We start from the raw sequence: 23102 nt of genomic DNA, 5'->3' as shown, positions 1-23102 counted from the left end.
ACCAGTCTGTTGGAGGAGCAAACACGTATGGAATGGAATATTTGCCTTTGTCAAAGTTTGTGGAATAAAGCTTTAAAATACAGCAACAGATGCTAGTGTGAAATGGAGGCAGAGTGTCGGTGGCCCAGCAGAGCAGTTTACTAATAAATCCTGCCCTGACTCTATGGCTGCACTCAGTAGCAATGGCAGCTGTCACAAAGCTCAGGGACACTGGGATGCTGTCAACATTTTAATCACTCCCGCACACGCAAAGAATAAATGTTGCTCTTTTTTAATATTGATATTTTTTTTCCAATGCAAGATTTAGAATCAAAGGCATTTGTTTACCTAAGCATTAAAAATCAGACAGAGGAAAAAAAACTGAGACAGAGAGAACCTTAGAGTATTACAATAGGAATTTCTATTGTCTCGATTAAAAAGCCTGGGACCGATCCATTTTCATCTGGTGTTTTTACTGTTTAATTGCTGATTTAGTTGGTCCTGTTGCTATAAACCTTTCAAACCATAGAGGATGAGCCAATTTCCCTTCTTCAACAAAAGAGCATCTTGCAGATTATAATATTCCATTAACTTTACAGTTTTACTTTAGCACCATATTGAGGCATCAGGACACTGATTCAAATGATAGAAAATTAATTTGCAGTTTTTTTTATTACATTTGCAATGGAAAACTAGTGATGACATAGCTGCTGTGGCATAAAAATGATACAGAAATGATGAATTTTATTTCCTTCAGGGAAAAGAAAGTGGACAATTAAGCTTTGCCACTGCTTGTTTCTATCCTAAAAGTTCACAGAAGACTAAAATTTAACCTAAAAAAAAAAAGAAAATTTTTAACCTTTTAAAATTTATGCTGTTAAAATCATTACATTTGAGTGTAAAATATGATACAGAATATGAATGAAAATGAATCACATCAACTGAACAGCAGATAGTTGCAAGTAAAAGAATCTTCAACAGAGGCAGATTTTAAAAATGGTCATGTAATTTGGGAAATGGCCAGCTCTGGCTCTAGCACCAAATCTGGCCCGCAGCCTGTTTTTGTAAATAAAGTTTTATTGGAACCCAGCCACACTCACTGACTTACACACTACGGCTGCTTTTACACTACAACTATAGAACTAAGTAGCACAGCAGAGAATGTATAGCCTGAAATAATTACCTGGCTCTTTATGGAAAATGTTTGCCAGCTCTTCATAGAATGTACAAAATATTTAGGTATTTTCTTCCTTAATAAGCAAACAAAAAATTAGAAATAAAATGGAAGCTTCCTTGCTCCCTTTTTTTTTGGCACTTAAAATATATGTAAAAAAATAATAATACTGACAAGATACTAGATTGTTTCAAAGAGAAATTCCAATGGGAATCAAACCATAAAGGGATATTGAGACTTTGGAACATTCCTGAAGAAATATGCTAGTATATTCAGAAAGCGCTGTAACAAATAGGAGACCCTGTCTTAGCACATTTTATTCAGTTTATTACCAATTGGTAATGCTTTGGCTTCTGTATTGCTGTCTAAGTTCACTCATATCCTCTCCAATTCCTTCCATAGCTCTTGTCACTACCTGAGTTACCTTCTTTACACCTGTTTAACTCTATTACGTAGTCGCACAGTCCATGTCCTACTATTCTGTGCCTCAGGAGAAGCATATGTTTGGTGTCACCAGATAGAATGAGTTTAAGTCCTCTTCTTCCACCCTCATCCCATTTCAAACATTTAGTCATTTCAGACTCTGCTGCTTTTTGCCCTTCAAAGCAAAAGGAAAAGGAAACAGTCCAAACTCCTTTCACTAAGGTACAGTACCAGATAAGATAAAGACAACTCTTCCTCCCTGAAAAAGCATTTTATTTTATTATAGGAGATATAATAAAGGCACCTGCCAGCACTTCAGGCTTATAAGAGTAGAAAACCACCCCAGGGAAATGCTATTTTCCAGAGGGTGGTCTGTAGAGGTTGGGGATGTTCACTAAAGATGAGGCTTGAATTATGTTTCTAATGCTTCTCAAAGGATGTGATCAAGCTACTCCCCACATCTAAGACTCTGTGCCAAGTAAATCCTTTCTCTGCTCCCAGCCTGCCATGGCCCTTCATTAGATGGCACCAGGGGCAAAATTCCCCAACACACTGTGAACCAAATCTGAAACATAAGCTTATCAAATATTTGGATGCATGAGCATATTTTGCTTCTCAAAATGCCCCAGAGCCTTGCCTCTTGACTCAGAGTAAAAGTCAAAGAGTCCAGTAGCACCAACATAGTCTGGCTTCCATTTCCTTTCTGAATGTCAGCCCTTTGCTCTCCATTCTGTTTATTCTGCTCTGGGCCTTCTTCTCACTGTTCTCCTTGCCGCCACCCCAGGGCATTTATGCTTCTTGTTTTTTCTGTCCTGTTATATCCGTGGCTTACCACCCTCATTTCTTTCAAGTCTCTGCTCAAATATCATTCTTTCCCGTGACCTTTCATCCTGTAAGCCAACTTCTTTTTTTCCCCATAGCACTTGTCACCTTCTAAGACAATATATAACATACCTATTTATTTCTCTTGCTTTGCAACTCTCTCCATTAAAACATAGGCTCTACAAAAGCAGAGGATTTCTTTGTTTTCTTCATTGATATTCACCCAGGATGTAAGACAGTACTTGGTACAAACCACACACTCTGCCAGCGATAAGTCTTTTCTTTCTTTTTAAAGTCTTTTCTGAATGAATTATTCCAAAGCCTGTGAACAAGAAGCAGACTTACTTCCTCTCCCTCTTTCTTAGACTTTGACTGCATTGTAAATATGTACAAACAATGGCTAATGTATAAAACTGTGTTCATTTCTGTCCCCCCACTTTATATCTCCTATTCTAGGAACTTCACCTCACCTTCCCTTTAAAGTCTACTCAGAAGAAAGATAACTCCTCTCATCTCCAATTCCATGTGTATTAAGATCCTTGTTACAGTAGACTCCTATAAACCCACGCAGCATTGCTGTTCAGCTGCCTGAACAAAAACACAGAAACTATACCCTGTGTCATCCTCTTGGCCCACTCCACCAGGTCCCAGATGGCACAGATCTTCCAGACAGCAAATCTAATATATGTCGCATCTGAGCAGGCCACAGAGTTCTGTGCCTAGAGAGGAAAGAACCTCTACAAGAATGATCATTATTATGTAGCCATATGACAGTCCTCTCCCCTGACATATGGATTGGGAATTGGGATGGCTGTCACCCCACTTACTTCCTAAATTGCTGAAGGGCAAAGACCATTTCTTCAGACCAGGTAAAACCTCATCACTGCTAGCTTGCATGGTGCTTTTCTTCTGGGAAGCATTCAGTGTAGAGATACTAATAGGCAATAGAGTGAGGAAACAAAAGAGAAATTAGGCAATGGCTTAGTTATTTGTTTAGAATTATATCTATTCCACATGTAGGTAATGGCTCCAGTGGGAATATGGCCCTATGCATAGAATGAGCTTCTTTGACACTGATGCACTAGGTATATAGAGAGATGCAAATGGAAAGAGTATACATGCATGGAGAGAACTCAAATACTTTTATATCTGAACGACTTCATGCTCTTTTCTTGTAACATCTAGTGAGAAAAAAATAGTCACAGAAAACGAATTCATCCATTTCTATAATTTTTCGATGTTATATCAAATTAAAGTATGTACTTTTTCAGAATTAAATATAAGACATAGAATTTCCAAGAGGGGCTTTGAGTCTCATAACTTCTAAATAAATTTAATTTAATTAAACTAATTTTGTTCTTATTTGTGATTTTTTTTTTTTTTGAAAGAACGACCACATTACCATGCACGCTAAATTGCTTCAGTTATATTTGACTATTTGCGACCTCATGGACTTCAGCCTACCAGGCTTCTCTGTTGATGGGACTTTATAGGCAAGAATACTGGAGTGGGTTGCCATTCCCTTTTCCAGCGGATCTTCCTGACACAGGATCAAAACTTCCTCTCTTAAGTCTCCTGCATTGGCAGGCACGTTCTTTACCTAACATTACCTAAAGTTAGGGCTGGAAAGCCCTAACATCATCATGGTTCCTGGTAAAAAAGCAAAACAGAAAAGTATAAATAATTAAAAGATTATGTAGGTTTATTGTGATGAGATGGGAACTAAAAGTTACATTTAGGTTTGTCTAGGATGACAACCATTAAAGAAGGTTGAGTGCTGAAGAATTGATGCTTTTGAACTGTGGTGTTGGAGAAGACTCTTGAGAGTCCCTTGGACTGCAAGGAGATCAAACCAGTCCATCCTAAAGAAAATCAGTCCTGAATGTTCATTGGAAGGACTGATACTGAAGCCGAAACTCCAATACTTTGGCCACCTGACATGAAGAATAGATTCATTGGAAAAGACTCTGATGCTGGGAAAGATTGAAGGCAGGAGGAGAAGGGGACGACAGAGGATGAGATGGTTGGATAGCATCACTGACTCAATGGACATGAGTTTGAGCAAGCTCCAGGACATGGTGATGGACAGGAAAGTCTGGCGTGCTGCAGTCCATAGTGTCACAAAGAGTTGGACACGGCTGAGTCGCTGAACAATAGCAACAACAAGGATGAAAACTCCAGCTGCATTGCTACAAAATCTCTCTGTTCTTTCCACTTCTAGATCAGCCCCTCTTTCTTTCAGCTACTGTATATCTTACAGCTGTCTTTCCTTCCCAGCTGAATATACCTTCCACTGTTCCAAACACCCTTCTTCTCTACTGGTCAGTGATGGCAAGAGAGAGGTGAGGCAGAATGACAAAGACAAAAGAGGATCACCATCTGCCCTGTTTCCATCATCATGGCTAAGATCCACTCTCTCCATCCCAGCTCTCCCTGTCCACAACTGTCACTTCTCCTCATCCTCAGTACCCGCTCCCCTGCTATTTTCCTTGCATCTGTCCTGGGGTCTCAGTATTCCCCTCATATTAATTACCTCATTTCAGAGTTCTGGTTTCTATGCTCATCTTAATTCAGAGTTCACATCCTGGTTTCTAAACTCACAGCATGAAACGTTCTTATCACAAGCCCCAGGTCTTCTTTGTCTGGCCATAGGAAACCCTACCAATACCTTCAAGTCTACAACCAACACGGCCTGGTTGAGGGGTAGAGAAGAAACCTCTGCTCTCACCCCTAAGCCTGCAGTTAAGTGTAGGTGTGTTCTTGGCTGTAGCAATGCACTTTTGCACAGGAAGGTAGTAATGGTTGGGGATTGAAATCTTCAGTAATACACAAAGAACCTCAGTAATTAAGTAAGAATGGGGGAAGAGAGGATAATTGCTACAAACATTCATATCCAAGTTCATAAGGGAAGAAAGGAAACTTGCAAATGCTGGACAAAAATTCCCACCAGCTTTATTGAGACATACTTTATATATAAAACATTGTGTGACTTTAAGATGTACATGTGATGATTTCATAAATGTATCTATTGCAAAATTATTACCACAATAGGGTTAGCTAACACCTCCTTCACCTCATGTAGTTACTTTGTGTGTGTATGTGTGTAGTAAGAATATTTACAATTTACTCTCAGCAATTTTCAAGTATATAACATAGTATTGTTAACTATTATCACTATGCTGTACATTAGATTCTCAGAACTTATTCATCTTATAATTAAAAGTTTGAACACTTTGACCCACAGCTTCACTTTTCCCTCCCCCCTCCCCCAGCCCTGACAGACACCATTCTACTCTCTGTTTTGACTTTAGCTTTTTTAGATCACACATAAATGAAATCACACAGCATTTGTCTTTTTCTGTTGTCATAAATGGCAGAATTTCCTTCTTTTTTATGGTTGAATAAAATTCTTAATGCAGGTGTTTATAACTATAAGTGTTTATAAAAACATGTGTTTATAACATAGGTGTTTATAAGAACTTTCCTCTTAGAACTGTTTTTGCTGTGTCTCATAAGTTTTGGCATATCATGTTTTTGGTTTTGTTTGGAGGTTTTTTTAAATTTCCTTTTTTTATTATTTCCCTTTTGATTTCTTCTTTAACCCATTGACTGTTCAGGAGTGTATTGATTAATTCTCACATATTATTAAATTTTCAGTTTTCTTCATGCTATTGATTTTTACTTCCATATCACTGTGGTCATAAAAGATAGTTGGTATGTTTTAAATCTTCTTAAATTTACTGACACTTGTTTTGTGATCTCATATGTAACCTATCCTGGAGAATGCTCCATTTGTACTTTAGAAGAATATGTGATCTGCTGCTCTTGGATTGAATGTTCTCCATATATAATCTATTAAATCCATTTGGTCTAAAGTACAGTTCAAATCTTCCCTTTCTTTATTGATTTTTCTGCCTGGGTGATTTATCTATTAGCGAAGTAGGGTATTACAGTCCCCTACTGTTATCGCATTTTTGTCTATTTTCCCCTTCAGACCTGTTGGTATTTGCTTAAAATATTTGGAGTTCTCCCATGTTCAGTGCATATCTAGTGATGACTGTTCTGTTCTCTTGATGAATGGACACCTTTATTAATATAGAATGGCCCTCTTTATCTCTTGTTTCAGCTTTTGAGTTAAATCCCATTTTATTTGCTATAAGCATAATTACCTTTGTCGCCTTTAGGTTTCCACTTGCATATAGTATCTCCTTATATCTCTTCACTTTGAGCCTGTAAATGTCCTAGAAGCGAAAGTGAGTCTCCTGTGGGCAATGTATAGTCAGGTCTCATCTTTTTTTCTTTTTTTTCCCACTCAGATATTCTTTGCCTTTTGATTGGAGAATTTAATCCATTTATATTAGAGTAGCTATGAATAGGTGAGGGCTTACAAATTTTAATTTTAATCTTATTTTTTTCTGGCCCATGTTCCTTTCTTCTAGTCTCTAATCTCTGTCTTCCTTTGTGAGGTGATAATTTTCAATAGGGGTGTGCTTTGATTTCCTTCATTTTATTTTTGTGTATCTACTGCAGAATTTTGTCTTGTAGTTACCATGGGGCTTAAAACATCCTATACATATAACTATTTATTTTATGCTGATAACAACTTTTATCATAAAAACATTTCATACTTTTAATCTCCTCTTTCATATATTGAGATAATTTACTTTTTTAATACTATGTATTTATTCAAAAATATGGTAGCTACAGTTACTTTTAATAATTTTGTTCTTTAACATTTATACTGGAAGTAGTTAACACATCACATATTAATGATTCTGAATTTGACAATATACTTATATTCACCACTGTGTTGTATTTTTCATGTTACTAATTACTATCTTTTAATTTCAGCTTGAAGATTCCTTTGAGAATAATTTTGTTTATTTGTTTGTTTATTTCTGAAGTCGCTTCAGTCGTGTCTGACTCTTTGTGACTCTATGGACCGTAGCCCACCAGGCTCTTCTGTCCATGGGCTTCTCCAGGCAAGAATACAAGAGTAGATTGCCATGCCCTTCTCCAGGGGATCTTCCCCACCCAGAGTTCAAACCCACATCTCTTACATCTCCTGCATTGGCAAGAGGGTTCTTTACCACTAGAGCCATCTGGGAAGACCAGCATTTTTTATAGATCAAATCTAGCAATCATGAACTCCCTCAGCTTTTGTTTGTCTGGGAGAGTCTTTCTCTCTTTATTTCAGAAGGACAACTTTGTTGCATAGAATAATTTTGGTTGGCAATTTTATTTTCTTTCAGCGCTTTGAATATATCATCCCTCTCCCTCTTGGCCTGTCAGGTTTCTGCTGAGAAAATCACTGATAGCTTTATGGCTGTTCCCTTGCAAATTGCAAGCTTCTTTTCTCTTGCTGCTTTTAAGATCGTCTCTTTGTTATTTTTTTTATTATGACGATATTTCTTGCATTTTTACTTTACTGTATTTTATCATATTATAATGTGTCTTGAAGAGACCATCTTTAAATTGAATTTGCTTGGGGATCTATAAGCTACACAAACTTGAATGTCTAAATTTCTTCCCAGATTTGGGGAATTTTCAGCCATTATTTCTTTAAGTTTTTTGCTGCCTTCTTCCTCACTTCTTTTGGGCTCCATCAACCTCAGGTTTTTTCTTATAGTGATATCTCATAGATCAGGTGGGCTTTATTCATTTTTTTTTTCATTCTTTTTTCTTTCTTCTCTTATGAGTGGATAATTTTAAGTATACCATCTTCCAATTTGCATATTCTTTCTTCTGCTTGATCCATTCTGACATTGATGCTCTCTGTTTTACTAATTTTCATTGCATTCATTGTATTCTTCAGCTTCAGAATTTCTGTTTGGATCTTTTCTACAGTTTTTATCTCTTTGCTAAACTTTAAAAAAAAAATTGTGTATTGTTTTTCTTGTTTCAGTGAATTGTCTTGCTATGTTTTCTAGTAATTCATTGAGCTTCCTTAAACAACTATTCTGAATTTTTTGTGGGGTAAAACACAGATCTTCATGTCTTAAGGTAAGTTACTAGAAATTATTGTATTTATTCATGGTATTTCCTTGATTTTCCACATTCATTAAAGGTTTGCATTGTTGTCTTCACATTTAAAGTAGTCGTCACATCCTCCAGTCTCTACTGACTGGAGAGAAATACCTTCCATCAGCTCTGCTAGGTATTCTGAGGCTATCTCAGACCTTATGTAGATATACTTATTCTACACTTCTTGCTCCTTCCCTCTTGTGGCAGAGGACAAGATGTTTGGATAGCATCACTGACCCAGTGGACATGAGTTTGAGCAAACAGTAGGAGCTAGTGGACAGGGAAATGTGGAGCACTGCCGTCCATGGTGTCACAAAGAATTGGACATTACTTAGCAATGAACAACAACAACAGATCCTTTAGAGCCAAGCCATGTGCTGAAAACTCTCTTTTGCTTTCCTAAGAATGGTCTCGTCCAAGGCCTGCATATTTGGGCATGCTCTGGTATTAGCTATTTGCAAAATCTTGCTTTTGCCACCATCTGGAATATATATAAGAAGTCAGGCACAGTGAAGAGGTGTGTGAGTGAAGTATGAGGAGTGTTGGAGATGCCTATGGATCAGCTTGGGGGATCAGTAGGCAAAGTATTCCCAGTGGCTCATGGGCAGATCTTCTCATTGAGTTTTTAATGTGATTAGGGGGATCTACTACCACTTTATATGTTGTGTTCTGAGCCCTGGCTGCTATTTTGCCAACTACTTATTCCCCCAGGAATGCAACACAGTACTATGGATGTGACAAGAGAGAAATAGGCCCTTTAGGCAGTGACTGGCAGAGCTGGGGAAGCCAGGTGCTCATTCACTTTCCCCTACAGAAGAAATTACAAGCCAAAAAAGCCTCTCTTGGTACAGAGCTATGCCACCTTGGGGAAGATTTAGATTAAATCAAATTGTTTGACTTAAGTGAGATTGTTTTTCTTACCCTTTCTAATGCATCCCTTCCTGTTTTTTCTCCCCCATCAGGGTGTTGGAATTTCTCACTGGACTTCTGGAATTTCACAAGAGCTTTCTCATTCAAGGATGACTGTCTGAGAGTGTTCTCCATGGGTTCCCAGAGGGGAGAGGGGTTGGAGCCAGTTCATGAGGCACTTCTGGGTCCACAGCCAGGACCAAAGTCTGCAAGCTTGTTAGCTGACATATGGGTGAGTGGAGATTCCTTCTGGGTCCTGGGTTTATGGTGCTGGTGACAGAACCAAAGCCAAAAGTGTCTGTAACTGAGCCCTCAGAGGCAGAGAGCTGTTTTCAGGTGTACAGCTGGGATCACAATTGGCAGTTCAGCTGTCTTCTCAAAATTTCTCTTTTCATTCATGGACTAAATGCTTCACTCCCCATCTGGAGCCCTCAGCTCCCATAAAGACACCTTTGCCCGTGGATGGATGCCAAATTATTTGGGTGGAAGATATAAGTAAGAAATGTCTTATTTGGTCATCTTGATGTCACTCTCTGAAAATTTTAGAAATTGTTTCTAAAGTTATATAGACTTTGTATAACCTGATTGAAAATTGTTAGACTGGAATATCTTGTAAAACTTTCTTTTTCTTTGGTTAATATTTATTTGTGTTAATATTGTCTTTGGTCAATATTTATTTGCAAAATCTCTATGGAGGTCAAGAAGTAACAGTTAGAACTGGACATGGAACAATGGACTGGTTCAAAATTGGGAAAGAATTTCAAGGCTGTATATTGTCACCCTGCTTACTTAACTTATATGCAGGATACACTATGCAAAATGATGGGCTGGATGAAGCACAAGCTGCAATCCAGATTGCAGGGAGAAATATCAATAATCTCAGATATACAGATGATTTCACTCTTACGGCAGAAAGCAAAAAGGAACTAAAGAACCTTTTGGTGAAGGTGATAGAAGAGAGTGAAAAGGCTGGCTTAACACTCAACATTCAAAAACTGAAGATCATGACATCCAGTCCCATCACTTCATAGCAAATAGATGGGGAAACAATGGAAATGGTGATGGACTTTATTTTCTTGGACTCCAAAATCACTGTTAATGGTGACCGCAGCCTTGAAATTAAAAGATACTTGCTCCTTGGAAGAAAAGCCATGACAAACTTAGACAGTGTATTAAAATGCAGAGACATTATTTTGCCTACAAAAGTCTGTATAGTCAAAGCTATGATTTTTCCAGTAGTCATGTATGGATGTGAGAGTTGGACTATAAAGAAAGCTGGGTGCCGAAGAATTGATGCTTTTGAACTGTGGTGTTGGAGAAGACTCTTGGGAGTTCCTATGACAGCAAGGAGATCAAACCAATCCATGCTAAAGGAAATCAACCCCGAATATCCATTGGAAGGACTGATGCTAAAGCTGAAGCTCCAATACTTTGGCCACCCAATGGGAAGAGCTAACTCATTGGAAAAGACCCTGATGCTGGGAAAGATAAAAGTCTGGAGGAGAAGGGGACAACAGATGATGAGATGGTTGGATGGTATCACTGACTGAATGGACATGAATTTGAGTAAACTCCTGGAGACAGAGAAGCCTAGCATGATGCAATCCATGGTGTCACAAAGAGTCAAACATGACTGATCTATTGAACAACAACAACAAATATTTATTTGTGTAGGCACTAACACCACCATAGTCAAGCAGTATAATTTCTACACCTGTTATGGCCTGAATTATGTCCCTCTCCAAATTCATTTATTAAAATCCTAACCCCTTGTACCTCAAAATGTGATTGCATTTAGAGATAGAGTTTTAAAGAGGTAATTCAGTTAAATAAGGTCACCCAGTGTGTTAATCGTGTCTGCCTCTTTGCGATCCAACGGACTGTAGCCCACCAGGCTCCTCTGTCCATGGGATTCTCTACGCAAGAATACCTGAGTGGATTGCCATGACCTCATGACCTCCTCTAAGTTTATAAATGATGTGACCCTAATTGACAATCTAAATATATCTGACTTTATTTCCATGTGAAATTTTTAAGCACACTCTTAATACACTAGGAGAAAACTTTTGAAATGCTATCCCTTTGGGGACTGCTACCTGCAAGGGGTATCAAGTACTTTTCAGATTCCAGTCTTGTAAGCTGAATAAATACACTAGAGGTCCCTACTTAATAAATCTTCCTAATCTCTAAATTCAGGGATTAGAGATTTGGCAGTTCAAGTGATGGCAAAGATCAAAAATATCCTTTCTCCCCTTATTCTATAAAATAGGGGCTTTAGATAAGTAAAGCCAGCATCAGATGAAGTGTATATTTCCCAGCCTTTAGCCCAGTAGAGAGGTTTGGTCATAAAGCTAGAATCTGGCTAATGGGATGTGAGTTAAGGTATGTAACCTTCGAGCCTTATCCATAAAGGAGAAGGCACATACCTCTCTTCCTTTTACCCTTGAGTCTGAGGATGAAAGGGTTTCCCTGGCAGCTCAGATGATAAAGAATCTGCCTGCAATGCAGGAGACCCAGGTTTCATCCATGGGTCAAGAAGATCCCTTGGAGAAAGGAATGGCTATCCACTCCAGTATTCTTGCCTGAAGAATTCCATGGACAGAGGAGCGTGATGGGCTACAGTCCAGGGGCTGCAAAGTCAGGCACTACTGAGCAACTAACACTTCTACTTTTCACTTTGAGTTTGAAAATGGTGATGAAACTACCTTCAGGACAAAAGCAATACTTTCAAGATTTCAGATACATCAATTGAGACTTGGCCCCTGACAGAGTCAAGCTTCTCAACACCCTGGGCTATTTAGATGGATAAATGAGAAAGATATCATTTCTACCATATTTAAGCCACTGCATTTTGCATTTTTATTATCACTGACTAAATTGTAGTTTAACTAATACCCAAATTCCATAAAAGAAGAAAGCAGATAAAGATCTTGAAAGAAGGTAAAAAAACAGAAAGAGTGAATAGTTTCCTAGGTAAATAGTTTGTCAATGCATTAGTTCATGACTTAAAATGAACATTTAAAAAAATCAGTAAGGGAAAGACAGATTGCCAAATAGAAATACTGAATAAGATACCTGAAAAGGTACCTTATAAAAGAAGATATATGTACAGACCACATACATGTGAAAGGATGCTTAGTCTCAATAGTGATCAAAAACAGTACCACCTCTCAACCTCTGAATGGTTAAAATTAAAACAGTTGACCACACCAACTGTTGCTGAGATGTGAAACAAATAGAATTTTCCTGTGTTGTTTGCTGGCGGGAAAGCCAACGGTGTAATGGTGTTTGAAAACTCCATGGCAGTGTTTACTGCCAAGAGTTGATTAGATGTCTTTCCCGTGGGCCACCAACTACAGCACCTAAAGAAATGTGAGCCTATATTTTTCATATGCTAAAATATTCATACTAGCCCCAAACTAAAAACAACCAAGATAAATGAATTGCAGAATGATCATACAGTGGAATACTGTGCAGAAATGGCACATAACAAACTCCTGCTGCACAAAGCAACATGGAAGAATAATCACAAATATGATGTTGAGTGACAGGAACCAGACACAAGAAGAGAGAAACCCTCTGACTCATTGCTTCCAGCCTAGGTCAGTTTTGAATTCTATTAAATCCTAGCCAGTTCTTCATTTTTACTTCCTGATCCCTTCATGGTATCTATACACAAACATTACTTGAATGAAGACATTCAAGACTTAAACAAAGACAAATTCTTCTTGCTAATCTAGTTTTGCCAAATAAAATAGAAGGAAAGTCTAAGTGACACATTATCATAAGGGAAGAAAACTTTAGAAAATTTATAAGAGGCAAGTTTGTGAGTTTCAGATTAAAAAACAAAGAGGTTAAGTTCCCAGTGTCTGGGTGTAGGACTGGAAACTGGGATTCATCAAGGAAGGGCTGCAATAAATTGATAGGGCATAATTTGGGCAGAGAAAAGTGTTAGAAATAGGAATAGAGAAGAAAGACCTTATTAAGAAGTAATCTGAATACGTGGCAATAAGGAACTATGCTTAGAAAACAAGGCTTTGGAACCAGATGGCCCTAGGTTCTAATCAGAGAAATTTTACTATCTGTGTAATTTGGACAAATTGCTTAACTTCTCTAAGCCTCTACCCACAAAACTGGGGAACGTTTGTTTCTACCTTGCACCATTTTTAGGAGGATTAGACAAGGCAACAAACCACCTGGCACATACAAAGTACTCAGTAAATTTAAGATCTATTTCTATAGCTACTAATAAGTATATTATCATTAACACATGCACAGTTTAGCAGACATATTGCCGTTAAAATATATGATTCTTCATCATCCTGCTTAAATGATATATAAAGTGCTTCTTTCTTAACACTGCTGAATCTCAAGAAGGGATTCCACGCTTAGAAGAGATATTCACTGAGGTATCATTGTTTCTAAAACACTTTTAATAGGTTCTATTCGTGTTGTCCTTAATCCACATATATTCCAGTTCCCTTAGCCTACACATAAAACTGAAAAACACCAGTCAGCTTTTGTTTGCTAGATCACGTGGATGTTTGAGGTCCCTTATATCTGTGTGACTAACTCTGTGCCACACAAACCAATTGAAAAGGAAAATAAGGACAATTATCCACCTAATTCAAGGAGCAAACACTCTCTAGAAAGAAATTAAAAGAAAAATTGTATTGAACTATATTTTCTATGATGAAGCTCGCCATGGAGCTATTCAGCTGACAATTTCTTATATTTGTGCCACTTTTCTTTGCCTTCTAATTCTGGTTTTACTTGCTTTTATAAAATGATATTTAACATTTGCATAAATAAGCTTCTAAAATATGGAAATCCTGTTTACTGACATGGCTTTATAGAGAAATACCTGTGATAATGCTTACAGTCTAAGATCATTAGGAACAAAAAACCTGCTGGCTTGCTTGCTACAAATTGGAATTCCTAACCTTGTTTTCAAAGAAAGGTGTATGTTTTTTATTGCAGTCTAAATTTATAGACTGTTTTGGATTCTCACATTTCTATAGTCATTTGCATAGTACAAAAAACATATTACATAACAAGTCAGTCAAGCTAAATTATAGGCAGTTCTTTTCAATCAGGCCACTGCAGCTCTGTGTTGCTCAGTTCAGCTTCTGTCTCCCACTGCTCAGATGTTGCCATGGTGACCAATTTTTGTCATGTACATTCCTAGGTCCCGCGTGGCCCCCTTATTCATAGCACTTTGCCATCACTACAGCGACCGCTAGCTGTTATCTGATTACTTAATCTCCCTGTAGTAATACATATCACCTTGAAGCTACCTGGGTGAATTCTTGAAACCTGAATATAAATGATGTTACATAAACAAGAAAATAAATTCATATTAAATAAAATGATCATGGTAATAACAAATAAATAAGACTCCTTAAGCTATCCATAAGCAAGAACTCTATGAATTTATTATCTTACTATTCTCTAGCTGTATCATAGTCCATATCATTGGAAGATCGATTTGATTCTTTTATGACAAATGCAATAGAAAGATTGCAAAATTGCTGAGCTGAATTTGATCAACTGTGTTGCAATCCATCTGATTGTTGAGCTTTTCACTGTTATGACAGCTGAAAAACACAAATTATCGGCGTATTGGAAGAAGGCATTGAGAGGTACGTAGTCTAATTTATCCATATGCCTAAAAAGACAATTTCATATGGATAAAATAAATTTCACCTCTTTTTCCTTTTTAGATATCATAGGCTGAATGTCTTTCGAGTAAAAACACAACCTTAAAAAAATCACAAGAAACCAGATCAAAGACATAAATAGAACAAAATATGCACAAGAGATCTCATCCAAGATCAAAGATGTGAAAGTAATTGCCATGAATAAGAAGTGCAGAGCTCACCAGAACAGAATGTCTTCAGCACACAGAGAATTCTACCAAAAAAAGAAAAAGAAGAAAAGGAGGGGGAGAAAAAAAAAGGTCTCTGGGAAATCAAGCCCTCCACAAAGCCAGTAAAATATCTTTATTTTCCCCTCTGCAGTAAGCAAAATTTCTATGCCTTACCACTGAAATGACCAAATATGGGGCGATGTCCACCAATGCTGAAGAACCTTTCTACTTTGTGAGCTAAGCATCTAAATTTTATGAGTTTTTTTCTGCCCTTGTCCAAATCCACCCCCAAAACTTCAATCTTTCTAAATGTTTCACTGTAAATCAACCCAGTACAGAGAGAGTTTTCAGGAGTGTGAAATATAGACATAGTAGAATTTGAGAGAGCAGCTCGGCTTGTTAAAATCATGTAATTCACTTAATGCATAAGGGAAAAAGAAAGAAAAAGTAGAAGGAGTTCCCTTTATTAAATATTTATTGCTGGTGCCCTGGGTAGATGCCACTCAGAGAAGCAATCATTAGAGATGGGACATTGATTGAAGTGAATATTAAGTAGTACTCTACACTAAATAACAACTGCTGATTTCTTGGGGGGAAGAAAGTTCTTGGGACTCTTAGACACTGCTCTTTTAGAGAGTCTTACTGCATGCATGTAATTTTAAGTAATTCAGTCTTTTAAAAATGTGTCTCTGCCTCTGACCTTAAAGAGCTTTCATCTCATTCAAGCCAATGAACTCAACTCTTTTCTACCATTCTACATCAACAGGGTGTAGGGGAGAGGGTGGGGGAGAGGGCGTGCGACACAGAGTGGGACAGGGAACACGTGAGAGCAGATGGTTATCAGAAATGCAAGCTCATAGCTGCAGAAAGAGGAGACATAGCAAATTAATAATCCATGATTCTATTCAGCCTACCAGGACAAAGACAAATGTATGATTCAAGGTAGTTTGCTCAGATAGCTTAGTTTTGAAGGTGCTTACTTGATTCTCTGTAGCAAAAAAAAAAAAAAAGAAAGAAACACTTAGGAAACTTTGCATTTTCTCATGATTTTGTTGTTATTTAATTGTTAAATTGTGTATGACTCTTTGGACTGTAGCCCGCCAAACTCCTCTATCCATGGGATTTCCCATACAAGAATGCAAGAATACTGGAGTGGGCTGCCATTTCCTCCTCCAGGGGATTTTCCAGCCCCAGGGATTGAACCCTTGACACCTGTGTCTCCTGCATTGCAGGTGGATTCTTTACTGCTGAGCCACCAGGGAAGCCTTGCTAATGATATTGAATTATAAATATATTCATTAACAGATATGTACTTTTTACTTTTAGAATGTGGATATAATAATTGAAAATATTTTTTTGAAAAATAATATGAATTTTGGACAATCTACTTCTATGAGGCTAATATCCCTAACAAATTAAATGTACCAGCATTCATTTTGAGGTTATTCCTAATATTGTAAAGTTATTAGGAAGAGCAGTATTTTCCTATCATTCTAGATCCTGAGTATTATCTGACTTTTATTCTGACCAAGGCTTTTTACACATTTAATGGGCTAGTTTCCTGTGGTTACTTCACCTGCAAGCAAAATGCAGCCTGCACCTACATAAAACAAAGCGCTATTCAAGGACATGGGATTCCTTGCCACAGAGATTTCAGTTGCAGTGTGAAGTAGAAGAAAACTAGTGTTGAGTGAAATATACAAGGGGCTATATGTAAGAAGGGAATACAAGACATTATAAATAAACCTAGAAAGACACTGAGGCCTATGTCTTCTTAGCTCTAAGTATGGTAAAACAAGCAAAATAAAAATGTGTCTAGAAAACAGAAGTCACCTCCCAGTAGCAAATAATCCTGTACTATTTGTTGGAAGGAAAAGTATGGGCTACTGAATCAGCTTCCCTGGGTGTCCCTGGTGGCTCAGAAGGTAAAGAAAGTGAAAGTGAAAGTCATTCAATCAGTGTCCAACTTTTGAGACCCTATGGATTATAGAGTCCATGAAATTCTCCAGGCCAGAACACTGGAGTGGGTAGTCTCTCCCTCCTCCAGGGGATCTTCCCAACCCAGGGATTGAACCCAGGTCTCCCACATTGCAGGCGAATTCTTTACCAGCTGAGCCACAAGGGAAAACTAGTAAAAAATCTGCCTGCAGTGTAGGAAACCTGGGTTCGATCCCTGGGTTGGGAAGATCCCCTAGGGGAGGGCATGGCAACCCACTCCGGTATTCTTGCCTGTAGAATCCCTGTGGACAGAGGAGCCTGACGGGCTACAGTCCATGGGGTCAGGAAGAGTTGAACACAACTGAGCAACTAAGCACAGAGCACCACTGAATAGGCAGTAAAGAATCTGCCTGCAATGCAGGAGATGCAGGAGACTCAGGTTTGACCCCTGAGTTGGGGAGATACCCCAGAGTAGGAAATGGCAACCCACTCCAGTATTCTATCCTGGAAATCCCATGGACAGAGGAACCTGGTGGGCTACAGTCCATAGGGTGGCAAAATAGTTGGATATGACTTCACTACGAAGTCATATCCAACTATTTTGCCACATGCTAGTAAAGTAATGCTTAAAATTATCCAAGCCAGGCTTTAGCAATACGTGAACGGTGAACTTCCAGATGTTCAAGCTGGTTTTAGAAAAGGCAGAGGAACCAGAGGTTAAATTGCCAACATCCGATGGATCATTGAAAAAGCAAGAGAGTTCCAGAAAAACATCTATTTCTGCTTTATTGACTATGCCAAAGCCTTTGACTGTGTGGATCACAATAAACTGTGGAAAATTCTGAAAGAGATGGGAATACCAGACCATCTGACCTGTCTCTTGAGAAACCTGTATGCAGGTCAGGAAGCAACAGTTAGAACTGGACATGGAACAACAGATTGGTTCCAAATAGGAAAAGGAGTACGTCAAGGCAGTATATTTTCACCCTGCTTATTTAACTTATATGCAGAGTACATCATGAGAAACACTGGGCTGGATGAAGCACAAGCTGGAATCAAGATCGCCGGGAGAAATATCAATAACCTCAGATATGCAGATGATATCACCCTTATGGCAGAAAGCAAAGAAGAACTAAAGAGCCTCTTGATGAAAGTGAATGTGGAGAGTGAAAAAGTTGGCTTAAAGCTCAATATTCAGAAAACTAAGATCATGGCATCTGGTCCCATCACTTCATGGCAGATAGATGGGGAAACAGTGGAAACAGTGGCTGACTTTATTTTTTGGGGATACAAAATCACTGCAGATGGTGACTGCAGCCAAGAAATTAAAAGACACTTATTCCTTGGAAGGAAAGTTATGACCAACCTAGACAGCATATTAAAAAGCAGAGACATTACTTTGCCATCAAAGGTCCATCTAGTCAAGGCTATGGTTTTTCCAGTGGTCATGTATGGTTGTGAGAGTTGGACTGTGAAGAAAGCTGAGCACCGAAGAATTGATGCTTTTGAACTGTGGTGTTGGAAGGCTCTTGAGAATCCCTTGGAATGCAAGGAGATCCAACTAGTCCATCCTAAAGGAGATCAGTCCTGGGTGTTCATTGGAAGGACTGATGTTGAAGCTGAAACTCCAATACTTTGGTCACCTGATGCGAAGAGCTGACTCATTGGAAAAGATCCTGATGCTGGGAAAGATTGAGGGCAGGAGGAGAAGGGGACGACAGAGGAGGAGATGTCTGGATGGCATCATCGACTTGATGGACATGGGTTTGGGTGGACTCAGGGAGTTGGTGATGGACAGGGAGGCCTGGCGTGCTGTGGTTCATGGGATTGCACAGAGTCGGACACGACTGAGAGACTGAACTGACAGACTATATAACAACTGAAGAGTAAGTCCACTTCCTGCAGCATCTGGAGTTTCTAAGGAAAATCTCTTTCCTCCATCCGTGTATTTATATTAGCTTTGCTATGGACAGAATGCTTTGGAGGCTTCTATTGAATCTGTTTTCAGGGATTTTAGAAATGTTAGGGTAAGGGGGGAAAAAAAAGACACTGCATCCTAGCCAAAAAGAATAGTGTTGTACTACCATTGATCACAAACACCCTTGGGACCGTTTTCTTGAGAAACTAATACAGTGGTTTGGTAAATGGAATAGCATTCCTCTGAGGGGTGCTTACACAACAGTAGTAGTTCTCAACTAGGAATAACCCTATCTGCTCTCCCCTACCAGGGCACATGCAGCAACGTTGGGAGATATTTTTGATTGCCCACGTGGATGGGGAGTGCTCCAGGGGTCTAGTAAGTAGAAACCAGAGATGCTGCTCAATGTCTTCAACACACAAGTCAGAACCCTCATCAAAAAAGAAGAGCTCAACCTAAAATGTCAGCAGTGCAGAATTTGAGAGACCGTGTATTATATGGTCCCCCCGTTTTTTCTCCACTTGTCCTTTGGTTCCATGGGCACATTTTTACTAAGAGATAAAGCTTATATTTTCTTTAAAGATAATCAAATCACAAATTTTCTTAGGTGACAATCAGATATTCATAATTCATTTACTATAATGATGCTTCAAATTCATGTGTTGAAAATTTAAAGTTTGATAAATATTCAGCTTGATTTTTCGGATTCAGTATTTAGTGACTGGGCTCCAGCCCAAACCTTTTGTTAGAACGAAGTGGTACCCCACGTGGTTATTTCACTCTTGCATCCCTCTCATGATTAGGGATCTGATGCCCAGAAATGGCTTGGCAGCTCTGTGAACCCACACAGCTACATTTTCCTTTGTGTGTGGATTTTTCTGAGAGCCCAGCACCTTACTGATAACATTTTTACCTTGGAACTTATTTGATTTTTACAAATTATGGCCTTTACAAAAGAAGAAGTGATTTTCAACCACCTTTATACCTCCATTTTCTCCTGTAAAACTAAGACAGACATCTGGTGATTTTCTCTGAATGCTCAAATAACTGTTTTGAATAGGAGAATTACTATGGTCAGAATTTCAAAAGAAAAAAAAAATCTCCTCTTTTCTAGTCCTTTTGACTCATAAATTCCTGCTAAATCAAGTCAGAATTCTAGATGCTGTAGAGTTGATAGAGAAGAAGATTTTGAGCTTGCCTGAACAGTGTAGTGTGACATCACATTAGAACACAAAATCCTCTTTTAGATGTTTCCTAGTTCAATGAGAAAGATGCCCTGGTCACTATTATGGTCTCAGAAACCAGCTTTGATCGCCACACTGTGACAAGACTCACAGTATGTCATGAGGCCACTTCATAATGAGCACTGTACTCAATATAATTTATTTATTTCTAACAACTTTAATAAAACCCATTAGGCAAGACTTTTACCTGAAAATCCTTTTATCCATTGTCAAGTTACCCTTGAACTTTAGGCTACACTTCTTTAGTAATATTCTATAATCCAAAGTGCTCATACAATCATGCAAAGATGTGTATTGAATGTTCACTGCTTAAAATATATCTGAAGTATAAACTTCTGCTAGACTTACTTCTGATGTAAGAAACTAAAAAACTTTTTATTTTCAAGTCAGTGTTTTCCAAAATGTTCTGAGCATAAAAAAAATTATCTGGGTTACTTGTTAAAAGTAAAGGCTCTTAGCCCAAAGAAGACCTCGGTGGGAGGGCCCTAGGAATCTGTATTTTTAAATAGCACCCAGAACTGACTCATTGGAAAAGACCCTGATGCTGGGAAAGACTGAAGGCAGGAGGAGAAGGGGATGACAGAGGATGAGATGGTTATATGGCATCACTGACTCAACAAACATGAGTTTGAGCAAACTCTGGGAGACAGTGAAGGACAGGGAAGCCTGGTCTGGTGCAGTCCGTGGGGTCGCAAAGAATCGGACACAACTGAGCAAATAAACAACAGGGAATCATATGACTTGATAATTTTGGAAACAGTGCCTTAAGAAAATGCACATACATGGGAGGCTACGAAAGATATCATATTAAATTACTAATAGATTTGGTACCTATCTTTCAGAAGGTTGTTTGATACATGCAGAGCACTTAGAAGAGTTTCTGGCACATAGTAAGCATGTAAGTGTTAAATATTATAATTTTCCCATCGTCCTTGGTGTAGATAAGGATTATCATTTCACAAGGTCAGCCTTCAAATATCATTAGTCTTCTCAGTCAGTGACCCAGAGCCTTGTACTTACTGCATCCATGACTCTTTGTCTTTTTCCTCAAGTATTTGACCAAATTCCTGTCTTGTTTTCCTTAACTCTCCTATTTTGATTGCTTTCTTATCTCTCCTTTTAACTGAGTGTTCCTCCTGATACTGACTTTTCCAAGAGTCATTTAATTCTTTATCTGTGCACACAAGGAAAGCTTCCTGGGAATTCTGACATTCCATTGATAACCATCAAGGTGTGTACCTTGATCCTACCCTCTAAATCCAATTTACCTGTACCCTGAGCTTTCCCAGGATCTGTGGGTCTCACCCTCTTGAACTAATGTCACCGCAATCCACAAATATTTGAACATTAGTTTGGAATGTTCCACTTGAGTTGTCTGAGCCCACACCGTGTACATGTCATAGAGATTATGTTGAACTTGGGAGCAACCCAGAAGACATATTGATTTTTTTCTCTAATTCAGAAGAAATCCTGGTGCTCATTCACTACATAACTACATAATTTATCCATAACTACAGCTTACATTCTCTTTTATGTAATGCTTGGTACAATCATAAGCAAGGAATAGGAAAGGCTGTATATAATCAGTCTGTCCCTTTCCATATTACTCATTATTGCAATTTTTCCTAAGTAAAAGTATTTGCTGCATAAATCAGACATGTCAAATCTATGCTGTTGATCTAAAGAGAAAAAGAAAGAAGCAGCTTTGCTTCAGCTCATGTATGTTTAACCTTTGCGTCTAGTATCAATATTCCTAGGCTGGATTTTATAATAGAAAGATCCCTCCGCATGTTGTGAGGAATTCAGGTATGTATACAAATGGCTTTATTCACAAAGATAATTTTTTTTTCTTTCTAAAGAATAATTTCATTCTGAAGTGAATAAAAAAAAACAATCGCTTTGATTTTACCCACTGATTCTCTCCTTTCAGATTGTAATGAAATATATCAGTGGCAAGTCTGGAAATTCCTAAATGGTCACAGAAACTACCATTACTCTGTGTTAAAAGAGGTTAAACTGCCCAAAGCCATAATTTCGAGTCTTAATTGAATGCTAGCAATTCAACCGTAAGCAGGATCCCCAGAAGAATGGCGGAGTCCTCTGTACGCTTCCCACAATGGGGATGTGTGGGTAGATGCCATCTGAGGCTCAGGGTAGGGGAACAAAAAGACATTTGAGGAAGGGGGGATTTCTTACAGATATGATATAATGGGAAAGAGCTGAAAGTCATCCATCATGACTCTGACATACCTCACACCCAACAACAGCCAAAAGCCATGAGATGTCACGTACCGCCTGCAGCGTGTCAGGCCTTCTGGCATCAGCACTTTTGTGCACCCTTCCACCTCCCCTTTCTTGCTGTCCTGCCCGGGGAGGTTCAAGAATGCCTCTGCCCACCCCACCCCAACGTTTGCTAATGCCTTCTTTATTATCACACACCACAACAACCACTCGGGACAATTCATCTGGTGACAGGGAGGGACAATCAGAGCCGAACAAGGATGCCGATGCCACCAAAGGTTGTTGCATCTCATAAACTGGGTTAGTGCGACCATGCTGTTCCAGGAGGTCAGAGCAACAGGGACCAGGCAAGGACCCGTGGGTGCTCAGAAGCGCTCATGGGGACAACTGCTCAGAGACACAGAGAATAAGCCCGGGTTTCCTTCCTCTACTCTCAGTTTTCCTTACAGGTCTTTAAAGTAATCATCTCAAATGTATAAAATATGGATTGGGTTAAGATGAGCAAGAAAAATAAATAAGCCATGGTTTCACATCACTTGTGTGATGGCAACCTGTCATGTA

At 38.6% G+C, this 23102-nt stretch overlaps 2 long non-coding RNA genes across 2 annotated transcripts; one reads left to right on the top strand and one right to left on the bottom strand.

Moving 5' to 3' along the window:
• Positions 1-616: 616 nt before the first annotated feature.
• LOC145541817 (uncharacterized) lies at positions 617-3135 on the bottom strand. The gene is made up of 3 exons (XR_014079312.1): positions 3012-3135; positions 2531-2720; positions 617-1229 (listed from the first exon to the last, which is right to left on the bottom strand). It is a non-coding gene; the product is annotated as an uncharacterized LOC145541817 (long non-coding RNA).
• Positions 3136-3190: 55 nt separating this feature from the next.
• LOC145541816 (uncharacterized) lies at positions 3191-16218 on the top strand. The gene is made up of 3 exons (XR_014079311.1): positions 3191-3267; positions 9385-9563; positions 15055-16218. It is a non-coding gene; the product is annotated as an uncharacterized LOC145541816 (long non-coding RNA).
• Positions 16219-23102: the final 6884 nt, after the last annotated feature.

The sequence above is a fragment of the Giraffa tippelskirchi genome, chromosome 3 (assembly GCF_054371585.1).
Source record: "Giraffa tippelskirchi isolate mGirTip1 chromosome 3, T2T-mGirTip1v1.2.pri, whole genome shotgun sequence".
Lineage (NCBI taxonomy): Eukaryota > Metazoa > Chordata > Mammalia > Artiodactyla > Giraffidae > Giraffa > Giraffa tippelskirchi.
The sequence above is the reverse complement of the archived record's forward strand: the minus strand, read 5'-3'. Positions and strand labels throughout refer to the sequence as shown.